This window comes from Triticum urartu, chromosome 4 (genome assembly GCF_003073215.2).
Source record: "Triticum urartu cultivar G1812 chromosome 4, Tu2.1, whole genome shotgun sequence".
NCBI classification, from domain to species: Eukaryota; Viridiplantae; Streptophyta; class Magnoliopsida; order Poales; family Poaceae; genus Triticum; species Triticum urartu.
The window spans coordinates 167,886,285-167,905,729 of NC_053025.1; positions in this window are offsets into that span (position 1 = coordinate 167,886,285).

Sequence of the window (19,445 nt, forward strand, 5' to 3'; positions counted from 1 at the left end):
CGTGGTGAAGAAAAAGAACTAATCTCTTCTGCAGGGTCAGGTCTCCAGACACACGTAATCGTCTGAAGAATTTGCTCGAGACCTGAGCATGCCTAATAGGACGCAGGCTAATCATGAAGAAATGAACTTTCATTTCTCACGTCCTCATATTGCTTTATCAGTTCTTTTACTTGATGAAATTGATCTGATGAATTGATGTCATATTCTTCACTGATGAAGTATATGAGTTTGTAAGCCGCACTAATTCATCTGTAGGATGATCAACCCAAAGCCACTGAGTGGGTCCTTGATAGTGGATGTACAAACCACATGACTGGTGACAAGAATATATTGATGGATGCTCCATTATATCCGTCGCATCTGAAGCATATCATTTTTGCTGACAAAGGCAAAAGTCAGGTATTGCGTCTAGGTAAGGTTGCGATTACAAAGGATCGACACATGGACAAAGTCATGCTTGTTGAGTCCTTAGGATACAACCTTATGTCTGTCTCAATGCTTTGTGATCTTGATATGGTTGTTGTCTTTGGCAAGTACCGTTGTGTTGTGGTTATGGAAGCTGACAATTCCAAAGTCTTCGAAGGCTTTAGGAGAGGAGATCTGTATATTGTTGAATTCTCTACAGGACCACAACCAGCCGTGTGCTTACTTGCAAAAGCTTCAGAAGGCTGGCTCTGGCATCGATGACTTGGTCATGTAGTCATGAGGAATTTGCACACGCTTGCAAAGAAGAAGCATGTCATTGGCATCGAGAATGTCAAATTCCTCAAGGATCACCTATGCGGAGCCTGTGAATCTGGGAAGATGACGAAGGCCAAGCATCCAACAAAGACTATCATGACCACCACTCGCCCGTTTGAATTGCTTCACATGGATCTCTTTGGTCCTAATCATTATTCTGCTATTTCAAATGAAGCATCTCAATATGGCTTTGTTATTGTTGATGATTATTCTCGCTATACATGGGTACACCTTGTTACTTACAAACATGAAGTGCAGGAAGTCTTCAAACGATTTTCCTCGAGGGCTTCAACCAACTTTGGTGTGAAGATCAAGCACATCAGAAGTGACAGTGGCACTGAGTTCAAGAATTCTGGTCTCGATGACTATCTTGATGAACTTGGTATTACTCATGAGTTATCTGCTCCCTACACTCCTCAGCAGAATGGCGTCGTGGAGCGCAAGAACAGGACTCTTGCAGAGATGGCTCGCACTATGCTTGATGAATACAAAACGCCTCGTCGTTTCTGGACTGAGGCAATTGATACTGCGTGCCACATCATCAACAGAGTATATCTTCACAAATTCTTCAAAAAGACTGCCTATGAACTCCTCACTGATAAGAAAGCCAGTGTAAGTTATTTCAAAGTCTTCGGTGCTAAATGTTGGATTAGAGATCCTCAGCACATGAAGGTTTTATGCTTGGTTATGGAAAGGACTCGCACACCTACAGAGTCTTCAACAACGTTCTTCACAAAGTTGTTGAAACTATAGATGTGCGGTTCGATGAAACTAATGGCTCGCAAAGAGAGCACCTACCTATTGTGATAGATGAACCAGCACCTGAGGAAACTATCAAGTTCAAGGCTACTGATGATGTCATTCCTACTGAAGAATCTACTGAATAATTCATTCCAGAACATGAAGAACATCGAGCTAATGCACCTGAAGAAAATGCTGAAGAAAATGGTGCTGAAGAAAATGCTGATCAAACTCTTCAAAGACAACCAGCTCATCCTCGCATTACAAAAGAAGTGCAAGTTGAAAAGATCATCAATGACATCAAAGCGCCAGGTCCTCTCACACGCTCAAAAGCTTCACATTTGTCTAACTTTTGTGGGCAGTATGCTTTTGTCTCTATTACAGAGCCCACTAAGGTAGATGAAGCATTTCTGGAGCCTGAGTGGATTCGGGCCATGCAAGAAGAATTACATCAGTTTGAGCTCAACAATGTCTGGGAACTAGTCAAACGTCCAGATCCTCGCAAGCATAATATCATCGGCACAAAGTGGATCTACCGCAACAAGCAAGATGAAAATGGCCTTGTGGTGAGGAATAAGGCATGGCTTGTAGCTCAAGGCTACACACAGGTTGAAGGAATTGATTTCGATAAAACTTTTGCACCTTTTGCTAGACTTGAGGCTATTCGCATATTACTTGCTTATGCTAACCATCATGATATCACTTTATATCAAATGGATGTGAAAAGTGCATCCCTCAATGGTAAGCTTGAGGAAGAAGTATACGTTGCTCAACCCCCAGGTTTTGAAGATCCAAAGAATCCTGACAAAGTCTTCAGACTCAACAAGGCCCTCTATGGCCTCAAGCAGGCCCCACGGGCTTGGTATGATACCTTGAAGGAACTCCTCATGAAGAAAGGCTTCAAACCCGGTTCTCTCGACCCTACTCTTTTCACTAAATCTTATGATGGTGAATTGTTTGTGTGCCAAATATATGTTGATGATATTATCTTTGGCTGTACTGACCAACGTTATAGTGATGAATTTGCCTATATGATGAGTGAAGAATATCAAATGTCTAGGATGGGAGAGTTGAAATTCTTCTTAGGTCTTCAAATTCGTCAACAACATAATGGCATATTCATCTCTCAGGAGAAATACCTCAAGGATGTACTGAGGAAATTCGGCATGCAAGATTGCAAAGGCGTCAAAATTCCTATGCCCACAAATGGCCATCTGTGCACTGATGAAAATGGTATTGACTTTGATCATAAGGTATACTGCTCCATGATAGGTTCCTTATTGTACTTATGTGCATCTAGGCCAGATATAATGCTTAGTGTTTGCATGTGTGCCCGATTTCAAGCTACACCGAAGGAATCACACCATAAGGCTGTGAAGCATATTCTTCGATATCTAGCTCACACACCAACACTTGGATTATGGTACCCCAAGGGCTCAGTTTTTGATCTTGTTGGATATTCTGAATCTGACTATGCTGGTGATCGTGTGGATGGCAAGTCAACATCTGGTACATGTCATTTCCTCGGACGATCTTTGGTCTGTTGGTCCTCGAAGAAACAGAGCTGCGTATCACTATCTACTGCTGAAGCTGAGTACATTGCCGCTGGTTCTTGCTGTGCCCAATTGCTATGGATGAAGCAAACTCTCAAGGACTACGGCGTCAACATGAAGAATGTGCCTCTCTTCTGTGACAACGAGAGTGCCCTCAAGATTGCTCACAACTCAGTTCAGCACTCGAAGACAAAGCACATTCAGATTCGTCATCATTTTCTTCGTGATCATGTGTTGAAGGGCGACATTTCTATTGAGCATGTGAAGACTGAAGAACAGCTAGCCGATATCTTCACAAAGCCCTTGGATGAGAAGAGATTTAGCAAGTTGCGGTGTGAGCTAAATATCGTAGAATCTTCGAATGTTCTTTGAAAAGGAAACTCATCCTAACACTTATGAAAAATTGATGACTTAGATGTGCAACACATGAAGAAACGTTTTTCTTCAATCAATGAAGAATAACACTCTTAGTGTGACGAAATTAACGAAGAATTTGATTCTCAGAACCCTACGATAATTGTACGCGGTGTCTGAAATCATCATTCTTATACGGTGGGTTACGCCACCACCAAAAGTTGAAATTCCTCAATTATTCATATTCTTCAACTTTGCATAGTCTTCACTGGTTCCGTCATTTTTCTTCATTGGCTATTTATATATATGAGTTTATTTCCTCTACAGCATTCACTTATTGCTATTTCTTCAAGTTGGTTTTCTGCTAAGTGAATGTGATCGGACCCTTCCCCTCTATGCTTTACTCAACCCAATCTGTTCACAAATTCTTCATGTGCGTTCTATTTGAAACTCATTCAAAATCTTCACAGTGTCCTTGTCAGCTGAAGAAATTGCGAACGGAACTTTAAAACCTATCTTATCGAAATTTTCGGCTTTGCCGCTCAAACCGTTCTGCATCCCACGATACGCTTATCCACTCACCCACGATCTAACACGATCTCCACCTCTCACTACATGGGTGACACATGTCATGCGAATGAGAAGGGTCAGGGGCACGTTCGTCCAATTTCTTTGGGCGAGCAGTTTTTCACCGTGGCTATAAATACCCCTCCTTCCCTTCCTCACTTCTTTTACTCCGCTCGACCTCTCTCTCCTGCTCGAGCTTCTCAAACCCTAGCGCTGCCGCTACTTCATCGCCGCCGGTGAGGAAGAGCTTCACTGCCTCGACCTTGTCACCGACGTACTCGCACCGACCGCGGAAATCTTCACTCCGCCGCCGCCGTAGCCGTCTTCCTCCGCCAAGTTAGGGCGTGGAAGATCTGCACAGACGAACTTCACATCTCCTCACTCCATTTCGTCATGTTCTTCGTCCAGGGTAATTAAAAGTTACTTTTACTACCCTCATTGATTCGAATGATTATCTACAAAATCTTCAAAAGTGTTTTTCTTCATATCTTCACACACTGAACACCTCACAAGTCATCTGTTCTTGACTCGTTTCTCTAAGCATCATTTTTCTTCAAGATTCCTCAATTGTGTGGATCTTCGATCTATACAACTCTGGAACCTAAGACAAAGAACACTTAGTGAAAATCTTCAAGACTCATCTGGTCAAATTCCTCAAACTTGCTCATTTTGAAAAACCTTCTGAGAACGCATATGACCTCTCCAAATTCCTCGCAACTATATTCTATTCACAGGTACACATGTCAGCTGCTAAATCACTAGGTTCTCATCAACTTAACTCATTTGCAGCGTTCCTCGAAGAAAAGTTGCATACCTCTTCGGAGAATTCGATTGTTCAAATTCCTCAACAGAAGAAAATGGCTGATGGTAAAAGGCCATAGAAGGGAGGAAAGAGGCCTGAGGTAAATACAACGTTTGAAATCCCTGATGACATATATGCTGGGTACTGCACACCTACTGAGGAAACCAAGAATGAGCGCAAAGTGCGCAAACAGAGGATAGAGAGGAGATGGGCAAGAGAATGGAGGGAGTACAGATATGTTACTCCTAAGTACATGAAGAAATTCGCACTCAATCCTCCATGCCCAAGAGCTCCATTGGCACCTGGCCAAATAGTAGATCCCACCAGCCTCAAGCGCGGTGAGGACTATACTGATGAATGGGCCAAGCGCCAAACCAAGTTGGCTAAGCAAGCCAGAGAAGAAGTGAGGAAATTCAATGAAGACTCTACCGCTGCTGCTGCCTCTATTGAGGCCTCTGCTGTCAAGCCAAAGAAGGCTATGTCTAAGAAGCCTGCACGCAGGCCAAGTTCCTCAGCAATGCCCTCACGGCTAGAATCATCAAAGCCCTCACGGCCAATTCCTCATGCTGCTCCTGTTCCTCCAAAGTCCTCAGCTCCTCCGCCAAAGCCTTCAGCTGTTCCGACTAAATCCTCAGCACCTGTGCATCTCGCTTCATGCCAAAGGACTGCCGGCATCTCCATTGCCTCAGGTGTCTCAGCTAGTTCCTCAGTTGCACCAAGTTCCTCAGCTGGTCCCTCACTGCTGAAGACAAAGGCCACTGCTGGACGAGGTCCTCGCCCAAGTCCTCAAAAGAAGCAAGTCGCTTTCCAAGTGCCGTCTGATGAAGACGAAGATGATGATGATGAACTTGCAGAAATCATCAGAGACAGGCAAGTCAGGGCCGCTAGAGCCAAAGGATCAGAAGTGCCACTGCTTTTGGATCCCAAGCTGATACTCGACTACATTGATGATTGGCACAAGGACCCCAACACTCCCTTGCCTGACTTCAAGCTGACTCCTGGCCAGAGTCACATGCTGACCCACTTCATTCAAGAAGAAAAGTGGAAATTTGAGAAGGCCAGGCAGATCAAGAAAGCGCAGTAGAAGAAAGAGCGCTATCTCAAGAAAAACGTTGTCTCTATGACAACTGAAGAACTTGTCACTATTCAGACTGAGATTAAGAAACTCAGTGATAACTTTGACGCATATCACTCTGATTGGCTTGGAGCCAAGGTTCGTTTTGTGAAACTTGCGAATAACTTCACTTCCAATGTTGCAGCCCCAACGCAATAGGAAATTCCTCAGGCTGAAGCATCTACTCAGCCTACTGAAGAACATGCCAGCACCGTTGATGATACTCAGGCTGCTGACGATAATGTGAGTTCCAGGGCTGATGACTGCATTCCAGCCGCTGAAGAAATTGCCAGGGCACCCACTAGTGGTGTGCCTGAAGAAACTGAAGAACTCAGGGCAACTGCATCAGTTGTGCCTGAAGAAAGTCAACCAGATTCCTCAGCTGCTCCTGCACCAACTTCAACTCCAATCCTTCCATCTGCATCAGATGTGAAGAAGACCAAGGCTGCAGAGCGTGCTGTAGTGAAGAAAAGGAAAGCATCAGCTGCTTCAGATTCTTCAGCTCCGAAGAAAATGGAGCCTATGACAAGTTCGTTTGCAAATCCGATTGATGTTGTTCCCATCTCAACCAGGCCATCAAAGGACCTTGTTCCTTTTGATGAAGAATATGTGATACCTAGCAGATCGGATGAAACTCCTTCTGCTACTTCATCTGAACCGTTGGATGAAGAAATTGAAGTGGATGTAATCCCTTCAACACCTATCATCTCCTCGCCTATGCCTCAGTTCACAGCTGAAGAGGCTGGCGTTGAAGAAATGGAAGATGAAGATGTGGACATTGGCTGCTCCACACCCGTAATCAGTGATGAATTCTAGGAAATTCAGCATCCAAACTCTCCAATGTTCACCCCTCTACAGCAAATTCCTCAGTCCCCCACACAAACTGTTCACATGGGCTCTGAAGAAACTCATCCCACTACATCTGTCCATGAGGAAATTCCAGACACTAGCGCTGAAGAAACTGCCGCTGCTGAACAACCAACGATGCAGACTGCTACTGAGGAGGAACCAGAAATTCCTCAGCCTGAAGAACCTGCGATTGAGATTCCTGAGGTCGTGATGCAACTCACTCACACTCCTCTGCCAAAGCCAAAGGATCCTTTCTCACGCAAGCAAAAGTTCAAGGCTGATGATTTCTTCGGCAAGCACGTATTCTTCGAAGATTACAACCCATATGACTCTGCTCGCATTAGGAAGAGGCGTTTCTGGACTGCCAGTCAAGCAAATTTCTATTCCTCTGTGCTTTTCAACAAGGAGAAAATCTTCTAACATGAGCATATTCCTCATGTGGATATGGAATCTCTGCCGTGCTTCGCACCACTCCTCAGTGTTCTTCACGACGCTGGACTGCTCAACTTTTGCTCTGACATCTGCGATTGGAATGAAGAACTGATTCTTCAATTCTATGCAACGCTGCACATCACCGGAGATGCTGATGATGTGAATTCATGGTTGCTGGACTGGATGTCTGAAAACACTCACTACACTGCACCATCCTCTGAATTGCTTCGTGCTCTACCACTTAGTCCTCCCCTTGAAGAAGCCCGCTGCATCTACAGTGAACCTGATCTCACACATCGTTACATGCAGGTGCTGATGAAGCCTTTGAAACCAGGTCATGCACCATGAACCAAATTCCTCGTGAAGGAATTGATGTACGTGCCCAGAACTGTCTATCGTATTCTTACGAGGACAATCAGTCCCATCAAAGGCCACGACTCATCTGATGAGGAGATTGTTGGCATCATGAAGAATCTGGTATTCAACGTCGTTCATGGCATTCCTGTCAATTATCACGATTTCTTCATGAGGACTATGGCCAATGTTGCACTGTCTCCTTTGAGCTGAAGCCTTATGCACCTTGGATTATGAGATTCCTCAGGACAAGGTCTTCACTCAACTACAAAGCTGATTTCCAGAATCACCTCAGCTACTTGCCCCCAATTGAAGTCCTCAAGCAGACATATTCCTCAGTTGATGGAAAGGGCAAGGCACCAGCTGTAATTGATGAAGGCATTCATCCATTGGATGGTCAGTTTCGCAAAGTTGCAGCTTATTCCACCAATGATAACTCTGCCACACATGACTCTGCCAATGCACCTAAGTCCACTCCTCAAGCCACTGCTTCGCGCATGATGACTGACCGTGAACTTCTCCTTAGTCTTCACCAGAAGGTGGATCGAAATCACAAATGGGTTAAGCGTCAGTTTGGTTCACTTCTTCACAACATGACTGCCACACACAATGCAGTGAAGAAAAACCACTACTACCTCCATCAAGTCTTCGGTCGCACCTGGGCAATCCTGTCACATCTATATGGTGAAGAAGATCTGAAGAACATGGGTCTCAAAGAAGATTTTGACTGGTCCGCACCTCCACCGAAGAAATTCAAGAAGGTCCAACTTCCTTCTCTAGTGGCCAGCTCATTTTCTTCATCGCGCGATACTGATGAACATGAAGATTTGGACGACACTGCGGCAGGCCCTACATCAACAAACGACCCCAACAACGCTGGCGCTCCTTCATCAACATGATTATCTTCAGGGGTGTTAGTCCTCATTTTTGATCCTTTTGGTCATTCGATGACAAAGGGGAAGAAATATGAGTTAGTCTTCAAGCGGGTCTACTATATGGGCGTTTTTTTATTTGCTAAGTTACAACTCTCGTTCTTCTGAAACTTTATTGGATCGAGTTGTAATCTTAAACCCGATGGTGCTCTAATACTTTTGATGCACTGTGCTCTGATACTTTTGATGCACTATTCTGCATGCTTATTCCTCGTTAATATTATTGCACGCATGCTGAATTTCATCAGGCACCATATTTCATCATGCATTTCAAATTCTTCATATTATATGTTAAATGCGTGTATGAATTACAAGATATAGGGGGGAGATCCCCGTTATTCAACTCTTCAAGTGTGCATTGCTTCAAAGGCAAATTCCTCACTATGCATATCTTCAGGGGGAGTTCTTCTATATCTTGCAATCAAATTCCTCAATATCAGTAGTTACACTTCATATGCTTATCCCCGTTCAAAACTTAACCTTATTGTCATGAATCACCAAAAAGGGGGAGATTGTAAGTGCATCTAGTGCCTCTTAGTGATTTTGGTGTATTGAAGACTTATAGGTTAAGGGACTAATGCATTTGTGAGTGTACACATGTCTATAAGTCTATGAGGAGTTTGATATTTACCGGAAAAGTCGACCCCTAAAAATGAATATCTTCGACTGAAGATTTCGGTATTTCCGAAGACTTTAATGAAGACTTTGAAAGTCAATAAATTGGTGTGTCCGTGAAGACTTGATATTCATGCGAGGAATATGGAGCTTGAAGACTTTCGTTTTCATAGTTTTGTTTTTCTCTTTCATGAGTCATAGGAAACACCGTACTGTTAAAGGGGGTCGAGGAAATACTAAGGAAAATTTTCCATGTGATGCTCAACTCAAAATCCTACACCTACCAATCCCTTCGAGTGAAGCCATTGGAAATCTCATACAGTTCAGTCAATTTCTTCAATGACAAAGACGAAGTTCTTCTGGTCTCTAAGGAATTTGTCCTGACTGAGGAGTTAGGAATTCGCCAGTGCAGATTGCCTACACAGTGAGGAACATGATAGCCCTGCGGATTTTGCTACTCAAAATTCCGACCGTTGCTTTGCTATGCGCCAGCTGTCCCAAAATATCTATCCACCTAATGGTCATATCATTGAAGGGCATTTATGTCTTATCATGTCGGGCTGCTCCCTAGGCTATAAATAGCCGCCCCCTACAACCACTAGCTGGTTGGCTGCTCCGAGAGAAACTGACAATTGTCATTTGAGAGCAACCCTGTGACGCCCCGTGACCAATGTGCCAGGTGACCTCCAGTTTTTCGCTGTTGTTTCCATGTCATTCGCTTGCGTGTTGCATCTTGTCATGTCATCATGTGCATTGCATCATCATGTTTTCAAAACTTGCATTCGTCCGGGGTATCCCAGTTCTCCCCGTTGTCCGTTCCGAGCCCAGACACACTTGCACGCGCCCGTGGCATGTCCGAAATATTATTTTATAAATGGCCGGAAAATTTTCTCGGAATGGGTTGAAAGTTGGCATGTGGTGTTGTTATGTTGTAGGTAGGCCGCCTGCCAAGTTTCATCGCATTCGGAGTTCGTTTGGTAGCCCAACGGATAACTATAGCGACATTATAGTCGGTCTAACGTCGGACGTTTTCGGTCTCGGGAAACAGTCACCGGGCATCTCCTCTTCTCTCTTCTTAGCCCTTTGCCTTCTCACTACCTCTCACCACCAAGCCCGACCTAACCTCTCTCGTCAGCCGCGGACCTCCTCCCGTATGCGTCCGAAATCTGTCCCGGACCCGACCCGGATAGTCGTTACCGCTGTGTCCGGATCAACCCCAAACATCTACAAAATGTCTCCGTTTTGTTAATTGGACTTCCTAACATATTTTTTCCATCCGTCCAATTACGATCGGAGGGACGAGATAGCCCCTAACCTATCCTACTCACTATATATTTTAGCCTAACCCTAGACCAACTCCCTCTTTTTCCTCACCCGCCGCCACTCTCTCATCGGGATCCTCCCAGATCCCCTTCTCACCCAACCAGCTAGCTCCTTCCAAATCCATCGATTCCCTCCTCTGCTCGCTCATCCCCGAGCACCTCGATCCACCAGCGCCGCGTCGCCCGAGTACTAGACGCCAACGGCGACAATCACCACCGAACCAGCAGGCCCTGCGCCTCATCCTTCTTCCTTCCCCTTGTCCTCCCGTTCTTCCTCCCTTTCTCCTTTCTATTTTCTCTCTCCCTCTCACATCTCTCTCTTCCAGGTACCCAAGGGTTTTCCCGCCGCGCCATGGACGCCAAGGCCGAGTCGCCGTGCTCTTCTCTCGAATCCAGCGAACCAAGCCGCTATTGGAGCAGCCGCACCAACCTCGCGCGGGCCTCAACCTCCTTGCTTGTCGCCTCCCCGACAGCGTCGCCCATGGCCTCGTCTTCAGCAGAGACGAGCCTCCCCGTGCTCCTCCAACTTGCATCCTCGAGCGCCCACGCCTACCGCCGACCGGCCACGGCCAGGTCGCCTCGCCTCATCTCGATCTCACTCCGGCCCTCTCTCTGTCCCTGCCTCGTGTCTGAAATTTTCCCTGCCAGGGCCCTGCCGTTCCTCCCCGCCTCGGAGCTCCCTTGCGCCACCGGATCCGAGACCCCCTTGCCCGGACCTGCCCGTTCCCGGCGCTCGTGTCGTCGTCAGCCACCGTCACCGGAGTTCCCTGTCGGCTCGCGCGCCGACCTGCAAGTCCCACACCGCCACTGCTCCCCTGTTTCAACCGCTGCTGCCTGCTTCGTCCCCTTCCTCTGCGATTCGGGCGAGCGTGCCCCAGGCAGTTGCCGCACATGCCCGCGTGGGCCACAAGCACGCCCGAGGCCCAGCCGCGTGACCTACCGGCCTCCCTCCTCAACCGAGTGGGCCGAGGCCCATGGTGAGGCCAGCTGCGCGCCCTCTTTTTTTTCCATGGTTGGGCCGGCTAGATTCGGCCCGAGTGCCTGTTTTTTTTTTCGCGACCGAATTTGCTAATTATCCAGAGTTGACAGAATTGCAGAAAAAACCTCATACTTCATGCATTTAATAACTTCTCAACCGCGCATCAGTTTAAAATAATTTAGATATGAAACTTGCTTAGAATTTCATCTAGTTTAATAATATGTCATTTTCATCCATGTTTAAAATGCTTAAAATGTTGTTTGTTTAAATTTGCCCAAATGCCATGCTAAAATGCTTTAATTCATAACTAAATAACCGTAGCTCCATTTTAAATAAACTTTATATGTAAATGGGGTAGAAAAATGCCTAGATTTACATGGTGCACTCATATTGCATGTTTAACAACCCTAAAACTGTGTTTAGGGCAGAACAGTACCAAATCTATAATATGCATATGGGGATTTACCGGAATTGTTGTTTGTTGTTCCGGCCTCATTTAAACTTGCCTAGATGTGTAGTTTTATTATGCTTCACCTCTTGCCATGCTAACAACATTTAATATTGTTGGGTACATCAACAAGAGAGAACTAAATAAGTCTTGTGGTGTTTTGTCAATATGCATCCCGATGCATATTAAGCTCCACTTAATTTGGAGGTTTGCTTGTGCACTTTGCCATGCCATGCTTCATTAAACCGGACATGCATCATACTTGGTTGTGCATCATGCCATGTTTATGTGAGGGTTGTTTACTATGTTGTGTGCTTCTTTCCGGTGTTTGCTTCTTCTGGTTGGTTCCGGTAACGTCGCGCTTGTGAGGATTCGTTCGTCTATGCCCGTTTGTCTTCTTCATGGACTCGTTCTTCTTCCTTGCGGGATTTCAGGCAAGATGATCATACCCTCGAAATCACTTCTATCTTTGCTTGCTTAGTTGCTCGCTCTTTTGCTATGCCTATGCTGTGATACCTACCACTTGCTTATCATGCCTCCCATATTGTTGAATCAAGCCTCTAACCCACCTTGTCCTAGCAAACCGTTGTTTGGCTATGTTACCGCTTTGCTCAGCCCCTCTTATAGCGTTGTTAGTTGCAGGTGCAGATTGAAGTTTGTTCGTTGTTGGAACATGGAGATGTTGTTCCTTGTTGGAACACGTTTACTTGTTGGGATATCGCAATATATCTTATTTAATTAATGCATCTATATACTTGGTAAAGGGTGGAAGGCTCGGCCTTATGCCTAGTGTTTTGTTCCACTCTTGCCGCCCTAGTTTCCGTCATATCGGTGTTATGTTCCCGGATTTTGCGTTCCTTACGCGGTTGGGTTATAATGGGAACCCCTTGACAGTTCGCTTTGAATAAAACTCCTCCAGCAAGGCCCAACATTGCTTTTACCATTTGCCACCTAGCCTTTTTTCCTTTGGGTTAGGCCAGCCCAAGGGTCATCTTTATTTTAAACCCCCCCGAGCCAGTGCTTGTCTAAGTATTGGTCCAAACTAGAGCCCCTTGCAGCGCCACCTCGGGGAAACTCGAGGGCTGGTTTTAGTTGTACGGATTTCTTATCCGGTGTTGCCCTGAGAACGAGATATGTGCAGCTCCTATCGGGATGTCGGCGCATCGGGTGGTCCTGCTGGACTTGTTTTACCATTGTCGAGGATGTCTTGTAGAACCAGGATACCGAGTCTGATCGGAATGTCTCGGGAGGAGGTCTATTCCTTCGTTGACCATGAGAGCTTGTCATGGGCTAAGTTGGGACACCCCTGCAGGGATTTGAACTTTCGAAAGCCGTGCCTGCGGTTATGGGCAGATGGGAATTTGTTAATGTCCGGTTGTAGATAACCTGAACCTTTACTTATTAAAAATATATCAACAGCGTGCGTAACCGTGATGGTCTCTTTCCGGCGGAGTCCAGGAAGTGAACACGGTGTTGGAGTTATGTTTGACGTAGGTTGCTCTAGGATCACTTCTTGATCATAGATTTTCGACCGTGCTTTTGCCTTCTCTTCTCGCTCTCATTTGCGTATGTTAGCCACCATATATGCTAGTCGCTTGCTGCAGCTCCACCTCATACCTTTACCTTACCCATAAGCTTAAATAGTCTTGATCGCGAGGGTGTGAGATTGCTGAGTCCCTGTGGCTCATAGATACTTCCAAAACCAGCTTGCAGGTGCCGAGGAGTCCGTGCAGATGACGCAACCCAGCTCAGGAGGAGCTCGTTGAAGATCTTGTCCTTCGTGTTGTTTTGTTCTAGTTGATCAGTAGTGAAGCCCACTTGGGGTCGATCGGGGACCTTTGTCGCATTTGGGGTTCTTCTTTTATTTTGGTTCCGTAGTCGTACCTTGATTGTATTTGAATGATGTAATGCTTTATTCATGTTTTGTGTGAAGTGGCGATTGTAAGCCAACTATGTATCTTTTTCCCTTATGTATTACACGGGTTGTGTGAAGATTACCTCACTTGCGACATTGCTTTCAATGCGGTTATGCCTCTAAGTCGTGCTTCGACACGTGGGAGATATAGCCGCATCGAGGGCGTTACAAACCCATCCTCTGAGGACTTTGAGCGAAAATCATCAAGTGAGGAAAGACCAAAAACCCAAAACCCAAACACCTACAAACCCCAAGTGATTGAGCATCATTGAAGAGATTGATCCTGAGTGGATCTGACGCTTGTTACCTTTGAAGACTGTGCTTCTTCTAGACGGTTAGGCATCATGGTCTAGAGCATCCAAGAGGAATTGTGGATCGCCGAGTGACCAAGTTTGTGAAGGTTTGGAAGTCGCCTGAAGACTTACCACGAGTGATTGGACGAGGTCTGTGTGACCTTAGTTCAAGGAGAATATGGTGAGGACTGGGTGTCCTGAGCTGCGTGTTCAGGACTGGGTGTCCGGGACTGTGTGTCCTCGAGTTTAAATACTCAGCCGCTCCAACCAGACATACAACTGAGACAGCAGTTGGAACTGGTCTACCAAATCATTTTCTTCACCAAGCTTACTGGTTCTATTTCCTCAACTCTTTCATTTCCTCATAACTGTGTTGTGTGTTTGTTCATATCTGTGTTTGAAGACTTTGACTGAAGACTTTCTCAATTTCCTCAGTTCAATTTCTTCAGTCTATTTGTCTTCATCCTGTGTTATCCTGTGATTACGCTTCCTGTACTCTGTGCCTGTCTTCATTTCATCATGATGACTATGCTTGTATTCTGTTATGTTTACTTTTGAGTACTTATTCCACTACTAGTAGTTCTTCGCTAAGGAATTTCCTCACCGGCAAATTCCTCGATGAAGAATTTCATAAAAATCGCCTATTCACCCCCCTCTAGTCGATATAACGCACTTTCATACATTATTTAATGAACATGGGTGGGGCCTCGATCACACGAACTACACGGCAGCGGAAGAACGACGAAGTGGAACTCCATAGCACAGGGACACCGACGTGGAAAAGGCCTAGACACAAGATGCACTCCGATGCAAATCGACTTGCCTGAAAGCTGGCATAATACGCTAGGTCAGTACATTGAATGTACTTGCAAGCTCACAACAAACATAAGCACGATGACAGACAATATCTTGATAATTAATCAGGTTAAATCAATGCACGAAATACTACAGATGCAATGCAACCAAACAGTGCACCGAGTCACGCGGACTCGCTTACCAGCTGGTTACCTCGTAACTAGACGGTGACCACACCGGGGTCACACTTGAAACCAGTTACTCATCAACACCTCGAGTGTTTAAGTTTCACCACGAAACAATGCATCACAACAATCACTTAGTTTGCAAGATTTGTTATAAAAGATGATCAATTGTGTGACTTACTCCTGAGTCTTGCCCATAACCGAGGACGCGGCTATCCATAGATTAAATACACTCTGCAGAGGTAGCGCACTTTACCCACACTACGGAATACCTGGCCTCGCACTCCCCTTCGGGTTGACCAAAGTATTCCGACGAAACCCTCCCTTTGTCATGCACTCTCCTCGGCCACTCTGACCATCTCCCTCTCAGGTCTAGGTCTTGGGTTGCCCCGTGTCTACCAAAGACACCAACGGCCACCGTCATGGCAAAATGGTCCCAAAGGGGGACAAGGTACCATAAAAACAAAAACAAGCACACAAGGTTATGTCTGCTTACCGGGCTAGGGTATGCACGCCCATAACCTTCCCTAGCGGGAGGCACCGGTGAGATCCACAACAAAGAAACGAATCAAGACCTTTCCATTAGGTAAATGTAGTCACACTGAATTAGAACCTGATTCATTGGCACCATGATGTGATCAACATCATATTCAAGTTGAACTTAATTCAATTTAACTTTGATAAAAACTTTTTATCAATAACATGATATAAAAAATTTCATGCAACTACTCGTCATGCGACACTAAAGATCAAAACTCTCTGGTTATAACTCATGTTATCATCAAGAAATATTTTTATTAGTTCTTTATTTAAATGAAAGTATCACTTAGTAAAAATTAATACCATTAATCTTCATAGCAATATACCTAGTGCAAAATCTTACTCTACTTAACCAAACAAGTTCGTGCATTCATCAAGGAACTAAAACAAGCATATCATGCATAATAAAGTAACTAACAATCAACCAAATTTATTTATCAAATTTTAAATGCAAATACGAACTCATATCCAAGTAGAAAATCATAGATATTGAAATAACACCATCCAAATGCTGGTGTGGCTTGCCTTAGTGTAGAGGAGGATCACACTCCTCTTAGGTTGCATCAAGACAAGCTTCTCCTTGTGAAAATAATTTAAAACCACAAAAATAAATGTCAAAAAACATTCTGAAAACCACCAGAAACTCTAGGCAGCAGAGAAAAATCCATCCTCCGGTGTGCTGCTAGAACTTTTTGTAACAAAGACAATGCAAAAAGAATCAATTCATTTGGAATTATGGTTTAGAAATGGTGGCTGGTCATAGTTTAGTCCAATTTCTGAATTAAATTTGAATTAAATAGAATTCTGGGGGGTGACGTCGAAGACGTAAAGCGGGAGTGCGCCTCCACTCGTACCACTTCGGGCGCGAGTGGTGAGGCTGACACTGGGTCCCGCCCGTCAGGAGAGAGAGAGAGGGGGGGATCAAGATCAGAGGGGGCGGGGTACTTGCTGTACTAACTGGGATTTTAGGTCAGAAGAGAAATTATTTTCTACAGCAAAAATATTCCAAAAAGCGGTGCAATATTTTTGCATGGGAAGGTGGGCCGGGGTTCTAAGAATATTCATGATTTATGTCAGATTTTTCTGAGCAAGAAAAATTGAGGTTGATTTGGAGCACAAGTTTCTGAAGTGAGTTTCAGAGTGGAAAATGAATATTTTTGTTTTAGGAAAAATATTCATTTGAATATTTTGGGAATTTGTTGGAAGAATAAGGTAGATATGTCACTTGGGTGAAAGTCAAGGATATGCCCAAGTGACAAGTCCATTTGAAATGATTCAAAACCCAAATCAAATCAGGGCAGAAACCACGGTGAAAACCAAGTCCAGAAAAAGAGAGAGGGCAAGTCCGGAAAAAGAGAGAAGGCACAATCCAGGCTGTCACAAACCTCCCCCACTTAGGATGAATCTCGTCCTCGAGATTCGGTTGCCTTGGAAAACCATTCTGGGTATGTAGTCCTTAAAAATTCCTCTCTTTCCCAGGTTGCTTCTTCTTTGGTGTGATGCTCCCACTGAACCTTGTAAAACCGTATCTCTTTGCTGCAAGTGACCCTTTCTGTCTGATCCAGTATTCTAACTGGATTTTTCTCATAAGTCAAATCCTTAGACAATTCTATCTCTGCCATATCAGTCCTTTTCTCCAGTGGCGAGATACATCTCCTTAGCCGTGACTTGAGAAACACGTTGTGTACTTCTGAAAATTCTGGTGGCAATTCCAACTTGTATGCAAATGTTCTGACTCTGGGCATGACGGGGAATGAACCGATATATCTGGGTGCCAATTTTCCTCCGGTCTGAAACCTCTTGACTCCTTTCATAAGGGTTACTCGGAGATATACGTGTTCTCTGGGTTCGAAGCTGATCTGATGATGTTTGGCATCATAGTAGCCCTTCTGGCGGGATTTGGCCATTTGCAGTTTGTCTCGGATTTCCTTGACTTGCTTCTCCGCTTTGAGCATTAAATCAGTCCCGAAAATGAGGTTGTCTCTGGTTTGAGACCAATTCAATGGGGTGCGGCATTTCCGTCCATACAGGGCTTCACAGGGTGACATCTTTAAGCTGGTCTATAAACTGTTGTTATAGGAAAACTCGGCGTAGGGCAGATAGTCTTCCCACTTGGTTCCAGGGGCCAGTGTGCCTGCCCGGAGCATATCCTCGAGTATTTGATTTACTCTCTCAGTCTGTTCATCTGTCTGAGAATGATAGGCCGTGCTATACTTCAGAGCGGTCCCCAAGGCTTGATGTAGTCAGGACCAAAATGCGGAGGTGTATAGAGATCCCCTGTTGGAGGTGATAGGCTTGGGTACTCCATGCAGACTGACGATTCTTGATACATACATCTGTGCGAGTAGATTTGCACGGTATGTAGTCCGAATAGGCAGGAAGTGTGCCACCTTGGTTAAGGTGTCCACTATTCGCGTCGTTTCCTTGATGAGACCTTGGTAATCCAGCAATGAAATCCATGCAAATATCGTCCCATTTCCATTGGGATACCGGCAGAGGCTGGAGGAGCCCGACGAGTTTTTGATGTTCCGCCTTTACCTTATTGCATATGTCGCAATAGGCCACAAAGTATGCGATGTCTCTCTTCATTCCATCCCACCAAAATACCCGACGAAGGTCCTCATACATTTTGGTACCACCGGGGTGAATTGAGTATGGTGCTTCATGCGCTTCTGCCAATATTTTCTTCTTCAGACTTTCTTGGTTGCGTACGCAAAGTCTTCCTCGGAACCTTAGCGAGCCTTGCTGACCCATAGAGAAATCCGGTGCATCCCTTGGTGCATCTTCTGAAAAAATTCAATACGGCATAATTTTTTTGTATAATCATCCATAAATTGAAACCATGTGTAGGGCAATTACGTATCATTAATTTCATCCTCTCCCAAGATTGTGCAACATGTTCATGATCAGGTTGCTTAAAATTCATAGTATCGTTTCTAAGAGAGATGATCTTAGTGGGAGCAAAATACTTAGAGATAAAAGCATCTTTGCACTTATTCCACGAATCAATACTATTTTTAGGCAAAATCGAAAACCAAGCTTTAGCACGATCTCTAAGCGAAAATGGAAATAGCTTAAGTTTAACAATATCATTATCCACATCTTTCTTCTTTTTCATATCACACAAATCAACAAAGTTGTTTAGATGGGTAGCAACATCTTCACTAGGAAGGCCAGAAAATGGATCTTTCATTACAAGATTCAACAAAGCAGTATTAATTTCACAAGATTCAGCATCGGTAAGAGGAGCAAGTGGAGTGCTAATAAAATCATTATTGTTGGTATTGGCAAAGTCACACAATTTAGTATTATCTTGAGCCATCGTGACAAGCAAGCAACCCAACACACAAGCAAACAAGCGAAAAGAAGAAAAAGCGAATGGAAGGAGAGGACCAAAGGAAAAGACGGCGAATAAAACGGCAAAGGGTGAAGTTGGGGAGAGGAAAACGAGAGGCAAATGGCAAATAATGTAATGTGAAGGATAAGAGTTGTGATGGGTACTTGGTATGTCTTGACTTGGCATAGATCTCCCCGGCAACGGCGCCAGAAATCCTTCTTGCTACCTCTTGAGCATGCGTTGGTTTTCCCTTGAAGAGGAAAGGGTGATGCAGCAAAGCAGCGTAAGTATTTTCCTCAGTTTTTGAGAACGAATATATCAATCATGTAGGAGACCATGCGCGAGTCACCTCGTACCTACACAAACAAATAAGAACCTCGCCACCAACGCGATAAAGGGGTTGTCAATCCCTTCACGGCCACTTGCAAGAGTGAGATCTGATAGAGATAATAATAATAAGATAAATATTTTTGGTATTTTATGATTTAGATTGGAAGTAAAGATTACAAAATAAACGATGCTAGAAATAGCTAGTTAATGGGAGATTAATATGATAGAAGATAGACTCGGGGGCCAT